This window comes from Lathyrus oleraceus, chromosome 1 (genome assembly GCF_024323335.1).
Source record: "Lathyrus oleraceus cultivar Zhongwan6 chromosome 1, CAAS_Psat_ZW6_1.0, whole genome shotgun sequence".
In the NCBI taxonomy this organism is placed as follows: Eukaryota; Viridiplantae; Streptophyta; class Magnoliopsida; order Fabales; family Fabaceae; genus Lathyrus; species Lathyrus oleraceus.
Window position 1 is genome coordinate 266,134,480 of NC_066579.1, and position 16,977 is coordinate 266,151,456.

At 31.1% G+C, this 16,977-nt stretch overlaps 1 long non-coding RNA gene across 1 annotated transcript; it reads right to left on the reverse strand.

The window, feature by feature from the left end:
* Window positions 1-7,202: 7,202 nt before the first annotated feature.
* LOC127115657 (uncharacterized) lies at window positions 7,203-9,277 on the reverse strand. The gene is made up of 3 exons (XR_007800836.1): window positions 9,096-9,277; window positions 8,637-8,696; window positions 7,203-7,475 (listed from the first exon to the last, which is right to left on the reverse strand). It is a non-coding gene; the product is annotated as an uncharacterized LOC127115657 (long non-coding RNA).
* Between the last annotated feature and the right edge of the window lie 7,700 nt (window positions 9,278-16,977).

Below are 16,977 nucleotides of genomic sequence, written 5' to 3' on the forward strand. Positions count from 1 at the left end.
ATGCATAATGGAAATGAATTTTGAACATGAATCTTACCAAATGAAGCCTTGTGAAGAACCCATGCACAAGTCCTTCAAATATTATCCATATGAGGTAATCTTGGAACTTTTGGAAAGGTGAGATCAAGGGGAACAACTTTCATGTTGAATACTTTTTCATTTGAAGCTTGGATCATGATGAATGTTGAGGTGTAAGTTTGGAAAATCAAACATATTTGAAATTTTTCTAACTACCAAGTCAAATGTTCACTTCTTCCACCTTGAATAACTTTTTCTATAAGCTTCAAATAGAAAAAGTTAATTCATCAAAGTTGTAGCTCTTTCAAACCTCTTCAATTTAGTCAAAACTTTGACCTTATTTGGATTTGGCATGAAGGAGTTATGCATTTTAGAAGTAGAAAAATTGCTTGTTCAATGGTAATGGCCCAAAATGACCTATAATGTTTCCTCTTGGCACATGCCCTTGCAAGTTGAATTTGAAGTTTCTCAAAGAATAAAAGTTGGAGAGGACATATTGAAATTGATCATTAAACTTGGATGGTCTCCATCGCATAAAAATTGAGCAAGTTATTCCCCTTGGGAGTTGACCTCCTAAATAGGGCACAAACAAAATAACCTATAATCTTTCATCATATAAAATGACTTTCCAAGAAAAAATAGCTTTTTACCTCAACATGGAAGTTGTTTGGAATATCATAAGGAGTAACTTTGATCTTGGAATCATTTTCATATGACAAAAATTGTAGGAGATAGGGTCTAGGGAACCCCAATTTTGACTAGTTGACTTTCTCTGGTCAACTACCATGAACCAACTTGCAAACTTGAAGTTATCTTGATATTTTGGAATCATGGAGGATCATATATGCATAATATGATGTAATATGTAGTATCCTTTGAAATATTTAATCAAATGTTGAAGAAACTTGCTGAGGAATTCACACAAGATACCCATATGAATTAGGGCTTCCAAGGTAAACAAGCTTCAAACTCTTGATGAATTCTAGATAAAAATAATAAATGAAGCTCATGGGGATCCATATATGATGTATAGAACCATTCTGAACCATCTCCTGATTGATCTCATTACACTGAGGGTCTCAAATCCTAGTTGTGAGCTTGATGAGACATTGGTGGATGCACACACTACCTACAAAATAAACAAGGCTATACATAGACATATTTTTGGTATTTTGGTTAGTAAATAATGAAAAATAAAGTATGATATAATCAAATGTGCTTGTTGATCTCTCCCAATGCAAACCCAATGAATGAGGGGTAAGGAGGATGCCAATATGTGATCTCAAAGCCAATGCATATGATAAGATAGCATGAGGGATCTTAGAGTCAAAATTAGGATCTTACACTATGGTGATGCATGTGTGACACTCTATTTGTCGAGTTATATTGAATTATTTTATTAAATATCGATTCAGGGAAATAAGGTGTTATAACGAACACATGGATCCCTTGATTACATTCATGCTAGTCTTTGGGGGCCTACAATACGTCCTTCACACTCAGGTGTAAAATACCTCCTATCCATAATTGATGATTATTCACGAAAGTTATGGGTATTCACTCAGAAAATTAAGGATGAAACTTTTGAAAATTTCAAAAGTTGGAAGACTCTGGTTGAAAATCAAACTGGCAGGAAGTTCAAGAGATTGAGGACCAAAATGACCTTGAGTTCTATAATGAATCCTTCGATAATCATTGTCATATGTCTGGTATTAATAGGCAGAAGACTACAACAGGTACTCCTTATCAAAATGGTTGGGTTGAGATGTACAACAGGTACTCCTTATCAAAATGCTAGATTGAAGAAGGTGTTCTAGGCTGAGGTTGTCGTAACAACAACATATCTGATAAATAGATGTCCCTCGACTACCTTGGGGATGAAGAAACCTGAAGAAGTTTGGTCGAGTCATCCACCAAACCTCAACAATCTTATAGTATTTGGTTGTGTATTATATGCTCACATTAGGCAAGACAAAGTGGAACCTAAAGCTCTGAGATGCATGTTCCTTGGGTATCTTGAAGGAATCAAACCCTACATGTTATGGTGCTTAGAACCAGGTCACAGGAGGTGTTACATAAGTCATGATGTGATTTTTAATGAAGTAGAGATGGAATTCAAAGAAACTGAAGATGCTGGTCGAAATGAAAAGATCTTTGAAGAAGAGCAAGACATGAAGAGTTTCCTGCTGAGGTGAAGCACTTAGGAAATCAAGTGCACAATCATGGTAAAAATCCATATGAGTTTGTTGAAAAAGCAGAGGATGTTGAAGAAAATGAGGAAATTATTGATGACTACATGCTGGCAAGAGACAAGTCTAGAAGGGTCAACAAGCCACCTCAGAGGTTTTGTTATGCAGACCTTAATTTCAGCAAGTGAGGTTCTTGATGAAGAACCTAGGGATTACAAATAAAATATGAGGATTCGAAATAAGAAGGAATGGTTGAAATCCATGGATGATGATATAAAATATCTCCATGATAACCACACCTGGAAGATTATCAAAAACCTGTCGGGGCCAAGTTAGGCAAATGTAAATGGATTTTCAATGTAAAGGAAGGATTCAAAAGTGTTATGTTGAAGAGATTCAAGAAAAGACTATTTGGAAAGGGTTTCACTTAGAGGGAAGGAATGGATTTCAATTATGTATTATCTCCTGTTGTAAAGCATATATCCATTAGAATGTGCCTTGCTATGGTGGCTAGGTTCGACCTAGAACTGGAGCAAATGAATGTCAAGACTACTTTTCTGTATGGTGATCTGGACTAAACAATTCTAATGAAGCAACATGAAGGGTATGAAGAAAAATGCAAGGATGATTATGTGTGAAAGTTGAACATGTCACTATATGGCCTGAACCAATCTTCTAGACAATGTAACAAGATATTTGACAAGTTCATAACACACATAAGTTTCACAAGGAGAAACTTTGATCATTGTGTTTATTTCACGTTATCACTTGAAAATTAGTTTTTCATCTTATTGCTATATGTGGATGACATCCTCATAGCATGTAACCTCATGGAAGAAGAAATGTGGGTGAAGGTTGAACTTAGACAAGAATTCAAAATGAAGGACCTTGGAGATTCAACTAGGATTTTAGGTATTGACATCAAGAGAGACAAAAATCAGACGAAATTATGCTTATGTCAATAGTCATATCTAAGGAAGATTCTTGACAGGTTTGGTATGTCGAACTCAAAACCTGTTATAACGCCAACAACGCATCAAGGTTGTAGCCTTATCAACCATTGAAGCTGAATATATTTCCCTCATTGAAGTTGTAAAAGAAGAATTATGGCTTGAAGGGTTTGCTAAAGAACTAAAACTTCAAGGTCAAGCAATCACAGTGAAATGTGAAAGTCAAAGTGTCATACATTTGTCGAAGAATTCAACCTATCATGAGAGAATCAAGCACATTGATGTTAGGATACATTTTGTCAGGGAGAAAATCAAAAGAGGAGAAGTCAAAGTGATGAAGGTTTCGACTGATCACAATGTTGCTGGTATGATCTCCAAGTCATTACCAAACATCAAGTTCTTCCATTGTATGCAATTGATAAAATTGCACGATGACAACTAATTTGTTCCCTTGATGTTTTAGAGTTTATTCCAAGGTAGAAATTTGTAGTTTTAGATCGAACTCCAGTCTCGAAATAGGTAGCTCAGGATTCAACAGGGTTGAATGTGCATGATGTAGTCGAAGTTTTTTCAAACATGCAGTAGTCGAAGTTAGCTTGTGTATTATGTTATGTAGTGGCTATGTATGTCATGTATAAGTGTTATCTTCATACATAACATGCATATGCTAGTAGTCTATAAATAGGTTGCTCTCTCACTTATTATTAGAGGTGTTGGTTGTTATTTTGTTTCACTTGTAATCATTTAACGCTCTATGAGAAAGTGAATGAAATAATCTTCATAACCAACTCTGTTTTCTCCTTCTTCTTCTCTCTCTTATCTTTCTATAGGAATCAAACGATTTCTTGTTTTTTGATCAAGAACCTCTCTCTTTCTCACAATATTACTTCGCTTTTGACATCGATTATAACAACAAAATTAGTATGCAAATTGAATGGAATTGACTCTACTTTTTAATTTCCAAGATAGAATTTGCAACATAGTTACCGAGTAAAAATTATCGTCGTCTTATGGAGTTGAGTTCTCCATACAAGTTATGAAATTCACCATCATAATATTGACTAATAATATTATAATCAAATGTAAAATAACTCCTAAACTAATATTTTGGTGATTTCTAAAGAATTGGCTTATCTTTTGATATTAACCATCTAATTAATTCTACTATTACTTCAACCATATAATCAAGTCCTAAAAGGAACTCACCACTATAGCGGTAAATTCATGACCATCAAGTTATGGATAAACTTGACGTCAATAAAACCAGAGTCGCCATCGCGCTTTTATTGTTTCCAAAGGAAAATGGAAAAGTACGAACAAAACCCAAAGATAAGAAGTTTTAAAATCAAAACTAATAAAATGTCAGAGATTACAGGTAAGGGGGTTGATTACACAGAGGGAAAGTGTTAGCACCCAAAGTGTCATAGGTACTCCTAGGGAGCGCTTTTTTTGTGAATATATTTTTGGTGTAAATGATGTTTGGATAAAATATAGATTTAGGGGATGAGAAAAGAATTAATTAATTATATTTTTGTGTTTGACAAGACCTTCGGTCTTATGCCTACGTACCAACATAAAAATGAGGGATCAAAACCCCGTAGTCCGTGGTAAAAATTTCAAAGAAGTTGGTGAATTGATTTTAATCAAAAGTTTAATAAGAAGGAACAAAATTCCAAAGTTTTGAATGGGTTTGTTAGTTCTTTTTGTCCTTTTTTTAAAATTAAAGTCAATATGGTTAACTTCATTTACATATTTGATTAAGAAAATATTTTTAAAATTTCATTGGCATAAGGCCGAAGTTTCTAATCGTTAAAACATGTCTAAGTTGGAAAACACAAGCAAAAAAAGTTTTTTGAAAAAAAGAGGGAGAGATTTTAAAATTTAATAAGTGGGATAAGATGATGAGACTATCCTAGACAAAAATTAAAAGTTAAGAGTTGAAAAGATCTGAACAATGGGATGAAATCCAACAGACAAGAATGTCATATAGAAACGAATTTTCCTTTGAACTTTAGGAGGCAATAAGCATAAGCAATATCCAAGCAATTATATGAAGGCCATGGCATCAAATAAAGATAGCCATAATATCCAAGCACACCTTCCAATAGCTAGTAGTCTTCGGTATCTTCCAATGTAGCAGATGAAATATTCCTTGATCCACTCAGAACAGATATTCGACATAAGCAATAATAACAATATAACAATTAAGCACAAAGACAGAGTAGCAGATGAATCAAAGGGATCCAAGATCTTACATCATATGTAGGCATAGTCAAGGATAACTCAGTCTTAGATGATGGCATTGGCCAAGTCCTTTAGCATAGGGAATGTTGCCTACTCCTAAGTCCAAAAGTTCATATCAAGTCCAACAGTCCACCAAGATGTTTTTTAGGGTTTTTGTTGTTATTAAGTATTTTAAGGTCCTAAGACCATAAAAAAAACAAAGACAAACAAAAAATATATACAATCACAAGATATGGCTCAAGTGAGCAAAGTGAAAAAGGACTGAAACATAAACAAGTTGCATGAAATGTAAATGGCAATGAATGATAAAGGTGCTGAAATTTAAATTGCATAAAGTAAATGACTTATAACAAAATAAAGCAACATGAATAAAAATTAGTCAAGTATTACTCAAATGTTAGTGATGAGTTTTAATTGATTAAGCCACTCTTTGGAGAACACTCAACCATTCATTCACAAGTATGAATCCTTGAACCAAGACATCATCCATGAGAAAGGCTCCAACTTGGGTAAATCAACAAGTATGCCACTAGCTCTCATGAATGGAAAAAAGGCTAAGTTTCCACACAATCTCATGAAGAATGAGAGACTTACAATCTCACTTCACTAGAATGATATGTCTTGAGGGACAAATATAACTCTATGTTAAGCAATCATAATTGGACTTATGTAGAAGTCACAACTATCTGAGGTATGGCAATAAAAATATAGGTGTTAATGCATGTTAGAGATTTGGTACAAAGAACAAAACTCCTAAAGCATACCACACACTAAAAAATGGGAAGACCTATCTCAGTCACACTTGTGTTGATTCATCTGACACAAGGTCATTGATGAATCAACTAGCATTTAGACATTAGATAAATCATTGGTCAAATGAAGGATTGGGGAAGAATAGGGATGAAGATGAATAGGGAAGGGGATGTAGAAAATACAAATTGATCATGAGAGGAATTTCATCTGATCAATACCATCTATTCATTTTAGGAGATGAAATATATATTTCATCAATCCCCTAAATCCAATGGTATTGATCAAACAAAAGTCAAATCAACCATGACCAAGGCTCAAACAGAAAGTAAAACATCACAAGACCATAAAGATGACTTAACATAATTTTTAAACATTTAATCAATTAAAAATCAAATTAAAAATTAATTAAAATGCATTTAAAATGGACAAAACCTCAAATCCCTTCAAAACACCAAATAAATGGCCAAGGGATTTATCCTAGGTCAAACAAGGTCAAAGGACCTTAGACAAAAAATTTCATGATTTTTGGAAAGTCAGAATTATTTTAAAACAATTAAAAATAAGTCAAAAAAACATTTAATTCATGAAAAATATCAAAATTAATCCAAAAAATGATTTTAATTCAAAATATGAAAAAGGAAAATATTTAAAGATTTTTGGTGAAAGTCCCATATTTTTTGGATTTAAAATGAAATTAATAAGAATTAAACAAAATAAAGGAATTAAATGGAAAATCATAAATAAAATAGAAATTAGAAAAAGCGAGGGTCATCAGATCTCCCTTATTAATTGAGGTGGCATATCTGATTGTCAAGCGTGCGCTTCCCACCATACTCCTCAGTCAACGCGACATAGGGATGGTAATCAAAAGGAAGGGTTGAGATTAAAACGTGAACTCATGATCAGATGGTCTGGGCAATGCTAGCACACCGTGAGACAGCCTATGTCCCATTAGTGAAATTCTAAAATAAAATACAGAAAATTTAAAAAAATCTAAATAACAAGACTGAATTAATTAAAATATACTACTTCACATATATATGCTTCAAATATGTTTTACATAAAGTTTGACACCGTTAAGACTAGTGGCCTTGCCACGTAGATAAAACTTAAAATAAAAGTACATGAAGAAAATCAAAAGAAAGCTTAATAGAAGGACCTCCTAAGTCCAACAGGACTGACACTTATACTGACTGTATATAATATTACGTACTAGTAACGATGTGATAAGCGTTTGACAAAACGCTAGCAACCTTCAGCCTTGACATTATCGTAATCTGTCACTCCATAGCCTTCCCTCCTAAATGGTCTAGCTCGTCGCCTGATCGTCATAGATCAATCCAAAGATGCAAGACAAAAAGAATACATGGCTAAGATTTACGTACAAGTTTAAAAGTGGGAATAAGATGTAAAATAGTAATATATATATGACAACCATAATTATTCGAACAAGTGTATCTTTATCCCATATTTACCTATACTCTATAAGTATTTATTCTAATGCATCCTTGAACTATATGCTGACTCAGGCCACTAAACACTGTCAAGGATACCTATCCCATTTACCAAGATCAGATATCACAAGACCACATGCCACCAACGTACTCCCAATTACCAAGAGCTACGCCACCTAACTTCACATGGAGTCCAGGTGTTATAAGTCGATCGTCCCTGAGGATTCAGGCCAAGACCCTCGTCTTATCTAGCATGCATAAATAATAATCCCCGTCGGGATTGTAGGCGACTGATCAACCTCGTACGTCTCATACCGCACGGCAGTGGACTTATACATTCCTCAATGCAGGTCTATATGATCACTCAACCATCTTGTAGCAATGCTCAACTATAAGTATTTAGTTAATATTTGGGAAATATCGTATTAACCTTTCAGGTCATAGTTATTATCTCATTACTTCAGTTGAGTGCCAAATCCATTAAATATCTTGTCTATTTCTCCTTGGTGTGATCCTTGTCTCTATATAACTAGTTCAGTTTATACAGTGAATAATGTATGGTTGACTTCCCAGGTAAGAGAGGTGGACCGTAAAGGACATGGTCGACCAAGTCTTATCCTTAGCCAGAACCCAACTGAATACAACTACTCAATGTATCCAACTTCCCTTATTTCATTGGGGATCTAACACTTAATATCTAATCAATGTTATTGTTTCTCTCCTTAATAGATCATTTTCTTAGTCTATCAATCACAATCATTCAAGTATAAATAAAATAAACAATTAGACAATTAATCAAACAATGTAAGCACAATACAACCTCAAATTGTCATAGATCATTCTTATAATAAATAATTAAGTTCGGCATAACCTCGCTTAGTGATTTGGGAAAATCATTATTCGAGAATAAGCTCTCCTTACTTATTTATCGCTGGTAGGGCTTGGGTCACCACTACCCACATATATATATATATATATTAAGCTATTTTATGCTAACCGTCCCAACGTATACGAGACCTTTCCCCCACCTTTTGTTGTTGATCGTTGTTGAAAGTCCACGAGCGTTTTCTCTGATGTTTGCCCAGAACCTAATTTACGATAACCGTTGAATTGTACGAAATTTATAAAATAATTAGAATATAATTTACGGTTAAATAAACATAATCCCGTTACAAATTAAAATATTTATTTATTTAAAATATTTAATAATAACCTCCACTATATTTAAATCGTTATTAAATTCAAGTATAAATTAGACTATACTCCCGTTTGAATTTGTTTGTTTTAGAAAATTATCAAGAGTGTATTCCTAATAACATTTTAATTTTATAATAATACTTGGGCATTATAACAACTTAAAATGGTAAAACTTATCTTGGACTTTATAAGTTCAATATCTGAACGTCTTAACAGAAATTTAAATCAAAATCTTAAAATAAACTTTATATAAATAAAATAATTAAAATAATTAAATTATAACGACTTACCGGTTACTTATAAAAATGATTTGAGCAGAACTTTGACGTATCAAACTCCTTTAAAACTTTAGAAGAACTTTGACCCCAAAATAACTCTAAAAACTACAAACCGACACCGTGAAAACTTCGACAACTAAAACTAATATTTCTATATGAAGAAACTAGAGAAAGAAGGAAATAAAGAGGTAAGAAAGATGATTTGTGAATGAATGAATGAAAATGGGGTGAGAAAGACCCCTATTTATACTAGTTGTAAGATATTAAAATAATGTAAATTTATCTCCTTTTGCCCATGCTTTCTAACTTTTCAACTCTTGCTAGTAAATATTTCTTTGTCAAATATTTATAAGTCTTGCATGAATAGTTTTATAGGTGTTCTAATATGACTTTGTGAAAATAGTTGGTGAGAAATGTATGAAAGTTTGATTTTTCTACTATTTCATGACATATGATCATGTAGAATATTAATAGTAAAATAAAATATATTTCTTTTATAAAATGAAAGGATAAGTATAATAATAATAATAATAATAATAATAATAATAATAATAATAACAAGGGTAATTATTTAATACATTTATTAATTTAAGGTTATTTTATTTACTATTAGTTTGTAGAGTAAAATAGTGATATTCAAATCAAATAACATCAAATAATATAATAACAAAAATAATATGGATAATTAATTAACTTAAAATTAAGTATTTAAATGACTAATTTCAAAGTTTAGTTTGTAAAATAAAACGATGATATTCAAATTGAATAATAATATTAATAATAAAATAAAGAGTAATTAGTTGATAAATTAATTATTATAGCGGCTAGTTTCAATGTTTAGTTTGTAATAATTAGACATGTTAAAGTCTCAATTATAATCATATATATTATTTAAGGTATGGAAAATTAGGATGTTACACACCGTCTGAGCCCTATCTCCGGTCATCTTCTCCGGTGAACCTCACCGGACTGGTCCACCCTCAACCAATTAGAAAATGAAAAGTAAGGATATCATTTTAAAGAGAAAAAGTTCAGGATCACGAATATGGCCTCAATTTTGTCCAATTCCAAATATATTGAGAGATATGAGGAATTGAATTTTGAGGTACACAATCTGAGTTGCTTCGATTTGACCTCAAAGCAAATCAATCTTGTTGCTTACATTGGTAGGACTTCAGACAACCAATAAACAAAGAGAATGGTGGAGAATTGAGAGAGAATCAAAGGCTTAAAGTTTGGAAAAATTCACCTTCGGGTAGCAGTGATTGGGCTTAATCTCAATGAGAATCCACTTGGTTCTTCCTCCTCTTGCTTGCAGTGATCAAATGAGATGAAAATGGAAATGAATCCTTGGAGTTTGAATCTAAAAACAGAAGGTGAAATTCAAACTCGATTTCAAAGAAATCCTCAAGTTATTCTATGGGGTAGGGTTCTGGGATTGCTTCGCAAGGCTTGGGCAATGTGTGTGTGTAATTCTGAGGCAATTCTCTTTTATTTATAAGTTCATGAATTGATTTCCACACCTTTTTAATTTTTGGCCTAATTTAGCAAGTTGTGCATGGGCACATGGGCATTAAATTAGGCCCAACCAATGATGCAATCCACTTCAAATTCGTGTGCATTTGGTACTGAAGTCATGACATGGAAGCATGCAAAAGTAAATAATCATTTGAGTTCAAATGTTGCCAAAACAAGCCCACCAAAGGAACCATGAGCAAGTCCCTCAATTCTTGTCCAAATGAAGTGATAGTGGATAATTTGGAAAGGTGGCATCAAGAGGAACAACTTTGATGTTGAACATTTTTCAATTTGGAGCTTGGATCATGATGAATTTTGAGGTGGAAGTTTGAGAAATCAAACATGATTGAAAATTTTCTAAGTACCAAGTCAAATGACCACTTATTCCACCTTGAATATCTTTTTCTATGATCTTAAAATGAAAATGGTTTCTTCACCAAAGTTGTATCTCTTCCATTCCCCTTCAATCTAGTAACAAATTTGACACCATTTGGATTTTTCATAAGGGAGTTATAGATTTTAGAAGTTGAGGAAAATGCTTGTTCAATGGCAATGATCCAAAATGACCTATAATGTTTCCTCTTGGAACATGCCCTTGCAAGTTGAATTTTATATTTATCAAAGAATAAAAGTTGTATAAGAAAATTTGAATTGATCATGAAACTTGGATATCCTTCATATCATAAAAATTTAGCAAGTTATGGTCCTTAGAAGTTGACCTCCTAACCAGGGCACAGACAAAATGACCTATAATCGTTCATCATAAAAAATGACTTTCCAAACAAAACTAGCTCTTGATGACAACATGAAAGTTTTTTTTAATGTTATAAAGAGTAACTTTGTCATTGTAATAATTTTCATATGACAAAAATTGTAGGAGATATTGTCTAGGGAACCCCAGTTTTGACTAGTTGACTTTCTCTGGTCCACCTCTTTGAACCAACTTGCAAACTTGAAGATGGAGGATCATATATTCATACTATGATGTATAATTAAGTATATATTTAAATATTTGATAAAATGTTGAAGAAACTTGCTAAGGAAGTCACATAAGATACCTGGATGAATTAGGGCTTCCAAGGCAATCAAGCTTCAAATTCTTGATGAATTCTTGATCAAAATGACAAATAATGAACATGTAGATCCATATATGATGTTTAGAACCAAAGTGTACCTTTCCTTAAGTGACTTGTTGTCATGAGGGTTTCAAACCCTAATTGTGAGCTTGATAGGGCACAAATGGATGTATATACTACCTACAAAAGAAACAAAGACATATATAGACATATTTTTGGTATTTTTGTTAGTAAACAAAATAAAATAAAGCATGATACAATCAAATGTGTTTGGTGATCTCTCCCAATGCAAACCCAATGAACGAGGGGTAAGGAGGATGCCAAGGTGTGATCCCAAAACCAATTCAAATGATGAGATAACATGAGGGATCTTAGGGTAAAAATTGGGATCTTACAACCACTTATTCCAAAGAGTTGTCACAAGTTCCCTACGTTCAATTTTGGCCTTAAAAATTCCCAAAATTCACCATTTCAACTGTAAAATTCCATAGATAACTCAAATTATTTGCAAATATACTAATGATCCCCAAAACCAAAAAGAAAAATCCAATTCTTCTAAGCTCATAGAGTGTTTTATCCAACAAGAAATGATAGAGGGATATTTTTCTTTCTTATCTCTCGCAGTCTAATTGCTCATAAAATTCGAAATTGTTAGAAATCCACACATGCAATTGAAGAAGATGAAGTTCAAAGAGTTTAGGTTTTTAAGGATTTGGCTAAAATTGAGGAAAATATGAGAAAATCAAAGAAATTCCCATTATTTCTTCTTATTGAAAGGTTTTTGGCGATTAATTCATGATTTGGAGTGTATTTAATGAAAGGAATTGAAGGTTTGAAGTTTGAATGAAAATGATGGATGAGAGAATTGAGTCTACTTTTTTAATTTTCAAAACAATATTTGTAACAGAGTTACCAAATAAAGGTTATGGCAAGGTTTATGACAAGTATGCCATAATATCGAATAATAACGTTCTAATCGAATGTCAAACAATTCCTAAACTAAAATTTATGGGATTTCAAAAGAATTAGCTTATATTCCAATATTAACCCTCCAACTAATTGTAATATTACTTCAGCCACATAATCAAGTATTAAAAGGAATTCACCACTTATTCTAAAGAGTTGTCATATGTTCCCTACGTTCAATCTCGCCTTAAACGTTCTCCAAATTCACCATTTCAGTTGTAAAATGCCAAAGACAACTCATATTAATTCTAAACATACCAATGAGCACAAAAAATAAAACGAAAAAAATTCAATTCTTCTACACTCATAAGGGTCTCGGCCAATAAAGAATGAAAGAGGGAGAACATTTTATTTTGTTCACCTTTTGCAATCTAATTTCTCATAACCTTCGAAATTGTTGAAAACTCCCGCATGCAATTGAAGTAGATGAAGCTCATGAGTTTAAGTTTTTTGAGTACTTGGCTAAAATTGAGAAAAAACGAAGAAACTCAAAAAAATCTCACTATTGTTTCCTATTGAAAGGTTTTTGAGATTAATTCATGATTTGGAGTCTATTTGATGGAAGAAATTGAATGTTTAGAATTTTAATAAAAATGGTGGATGAAAGAGTTTGAAATTCAGTGGGAGAGAAAGAGAAGAAAGAGACGTTTTGCTGATTTTTTTTTTGTATTCTTGGCTTAAGTCATTTTTTAAGGAAAAATACTAAGCTATCCTTACCACTTGTCACTAACCGCATGCAACTCTCTGCCATTTATTATATTTTAATTGATAATATTATTAGAGAAAAAGGAATATGCACTGACAATTTAAAATAATTTTACACTGTCAACCAATGAGACACGTGTATCCCGACATATCACATTTTTATTTTTAAAATACTGTTATGATTTGGCAATATAAAATATTCTGATTAGATGTCTGTGTAATACTTCTTTACACTGAAAATGCAATACCTTTAACCTCATATTACTATTAATCATATTTGAGATATTATAATAATTCTTAAGTTAGTATCATAATAAATTTAATTGCTCGGCCAATGAGCACAAAAAATAAAACGAAAAAATTCAATTCTTGTACACTCATAAGCGTCTCGGCCAATAAAGAATGAAAGAGGGAGAACATTTTATTTTATTCACCTTTTGTAATCTAATTGCTCATAACCTTCGAAATTGTTGAAAACTTCCGCATGCAATTGAAGTAGATGAAACTCATGAGTTTAGGTTTTTTGAGAACTTAAAATTGAGAAAAAACGGAGAAACTCAAAAATATCTCACTATTGTTTCTTATTGAAAGGTTTTTGACGATTAATTTATGATATGGAATCTATTTGATGGAAGAAATTGAATGTTTATAATTTTAATGAAAATGGTGGATGAAAGAGTTTGAAATTCGGTGGGAGAGAAAGAGAAGAAAGAGGCGTTTTGCTGAATTCTTTTTTTGTATTCTTGGCTTAAGTCATTTTTTAAGAAAAAATACTAAATTGTCCTTACCACTTGTCACTAACCGCATGCAACTCCCTACCATTTATTATATTTTAATTGATAATATTATTAGAGAAAAAAGGAATATGCACTGAAAATATAAAATATTTTTACACTGTCAATCAATGATACACGTGTATCCCGCCACATCATATTTTTATTTTTAAAATATTGTTATAATTTGACAATATAAAATATTTTTATTGAATATTTATGTAATACTTCTTTAAACCGACAATGCCCTACATCTAACCTCATATTACTATTAATCATATTTGAGATATTACAATAATTCTTAAGTTAGTATCATAATAAATCTAAGATCTATTGGATTACTTCAGATTTTTCATCATCTAATCACTCATGGTTTATATGTACGCTTTAGGTGTCCATTATAAGCATAGGGAAATGTGTTAAAGAGTATTTCATTAAAAAGAATATGACCTCGACATATATATTTATAAGTTGAGAATATGTCCTTCTCATTATAAGTTGATTTGTATTTTGTATGATTCGAGATTATATATTTTTAAATTTTTTATAGAAAATAGTTATAAATTATTTAAAAATTGATAGAAGAAATATTTATTTTAAATAACTCAAAAGTTGTCTTAAAAAGATTACAAGAAAACCATATATTTTTACAATATTTCCTTTTAAATCTATTATTTATTATTATTATTTTTAAAAAATAAAGGCCAAACCAATATATAAGAAATAAAAAAGCAAAGGGGATTAAAGTCAAAACCCTTCAAGAAGAAAGCAATCTAAGTTTAGGCATATGAATTCTTATATTAAGAATAAGAAATCATATCACTGAAATGACATGGTTAATAAATTTCAATTAAAGATATTTTCTTTAAAACTTCAGATTATCAATACTTGTGAGGCTAGTAAATAAAATTTGAATTTAAATTCAATTATTTAAAATTAATTATTATTTAATTCCTAATTGAAATTCGGATTAACAATTTCTCTTTTTTCATGAGAATAGATAAACAAAGATAATAATAATATTTTTAAAAAATAAAGTAAAATTGGATTTAATAATTTTTAATTTAAATTATATTTTGTAGAAATAAATAAATAAAATGTGATTGATTTAAACTCTCGTGATTATAATTGAATGTCTTTGTAATAAGTTGGTTTATATGAAAAAATATAAAAATATTACGCTGATCAATTTGAAATAAATAAATATTTCAAAATAAATAATTAATTTTAATTTTAAATACATTTTTTTCAATTCTATCGTATAATTAATTATCATTCTCAATGTTTAATTAACTTTTTCCAATTCTATCATCTAATTAATATTATTTTCATCATTTTTAATATTTAATTAAGGTTATTTTAACAAAAATATATATATTTTTTTTATAAAATAATCAACTGAATCATTGATTATCACGTAAAAATAATAGAAGAAATAAGTTTGATTCCCAAATTCCTAGATTGTACATATATTTCCAAAAAAAACAGTGGCATCCTAATGATTTCTGTCAATTAATTATGAAAGCAATAAAGATAGTGAAGATTTTGTACCCCTCCCAAAAACAAGTCTTACACCTGACTCCTCAAAAGAATCTATTAAATCAATGTGCAACTTGACATGCAACTTGACATGCAACACTCACAATTTTGCATAAATTCATATGTTATCTATAAACAAAAAGCACCTCATCCCATTTTGTTCTTTAACTAATGGTTTTTAAATTTTTTATATATATATATATATATATATATATATATATATATATATATATATATATATATATATATATATATATATATATATATATATATATATATATATATATTGTTTAATAGTAAAAGAACACATATTGTCCACAAAAACGTTTTGACACTGTGTCGAGATACCAAGCATATATTCACTAGAATGGGTCAAATTCAAGGCATTTAAATAGTAGGCTATGGCAACCCAATTTTATAACTTCAAAGTGTTACTTTAGTTGTTTTCGAATCCGTGAGTTTGACTTGAATTTCGAATTCTAATATCACATTCTTCAACCTATTAATTCAAGGTGGCTTGTATCCTTGTTACATAGACTGGTCACCTTTATGCAATTTTTATCCTACATTGATAAAAAAAGTAGGTCAAATATGTATCGTTTTGTTTTTAATGTGTATTGGATTTTTTTTTAATTTGTAAGTTAATAAATTGATTCTATATGTTTTTTAATAACCCGTTTAATTTGAGGCGGATGGGTGCAGAAAAAATTTGAATTTTAAAAATTGAGGTGGGATTTTTAATAATCGGTTTAATTTTGTTGAGAATGTATCAAATGTGAATAATGTGGATAATAATTCCATATTGATTGAAAATGTGAAGACTTAAATATTTATAAGTGAGAGAATCCACTGTAAGATCCCAATTTTGACCCTAAGATCCCTCATGCAATTTCATCATAAGCATTAGCATTGAGATCATACCTTGACATCCTCCTTACCCCTCTTTCATTGAGTTTGTTTTGGAAGAGATCACCAAGCACTATGTGATTGTATCATACTTGTATATTATCATTTTACTAACCAAAATGCCAAAAATATGTCTTTTGCATTTGCCTAACTCTTTTGTAGGTAGGACATGATCTCCATTGATTTACCAAGTTCATATCTAGGGTTTGAAACCCTCATGAAAAAGAGCACAACCATGAATTGATTCAAGAATGATTATGAGCATCATATATGAGTTCCATTGATTCCCACATGTCATATGGATCAAATTTTCTTCAAGAGTTTGGAGGTGATTTGCCTTGGAAACCCTAGTTTGGCTGGGTATCTTGAGTAACTTCTCCAACAATCTTTCTTACCATTTGATCAAATTTC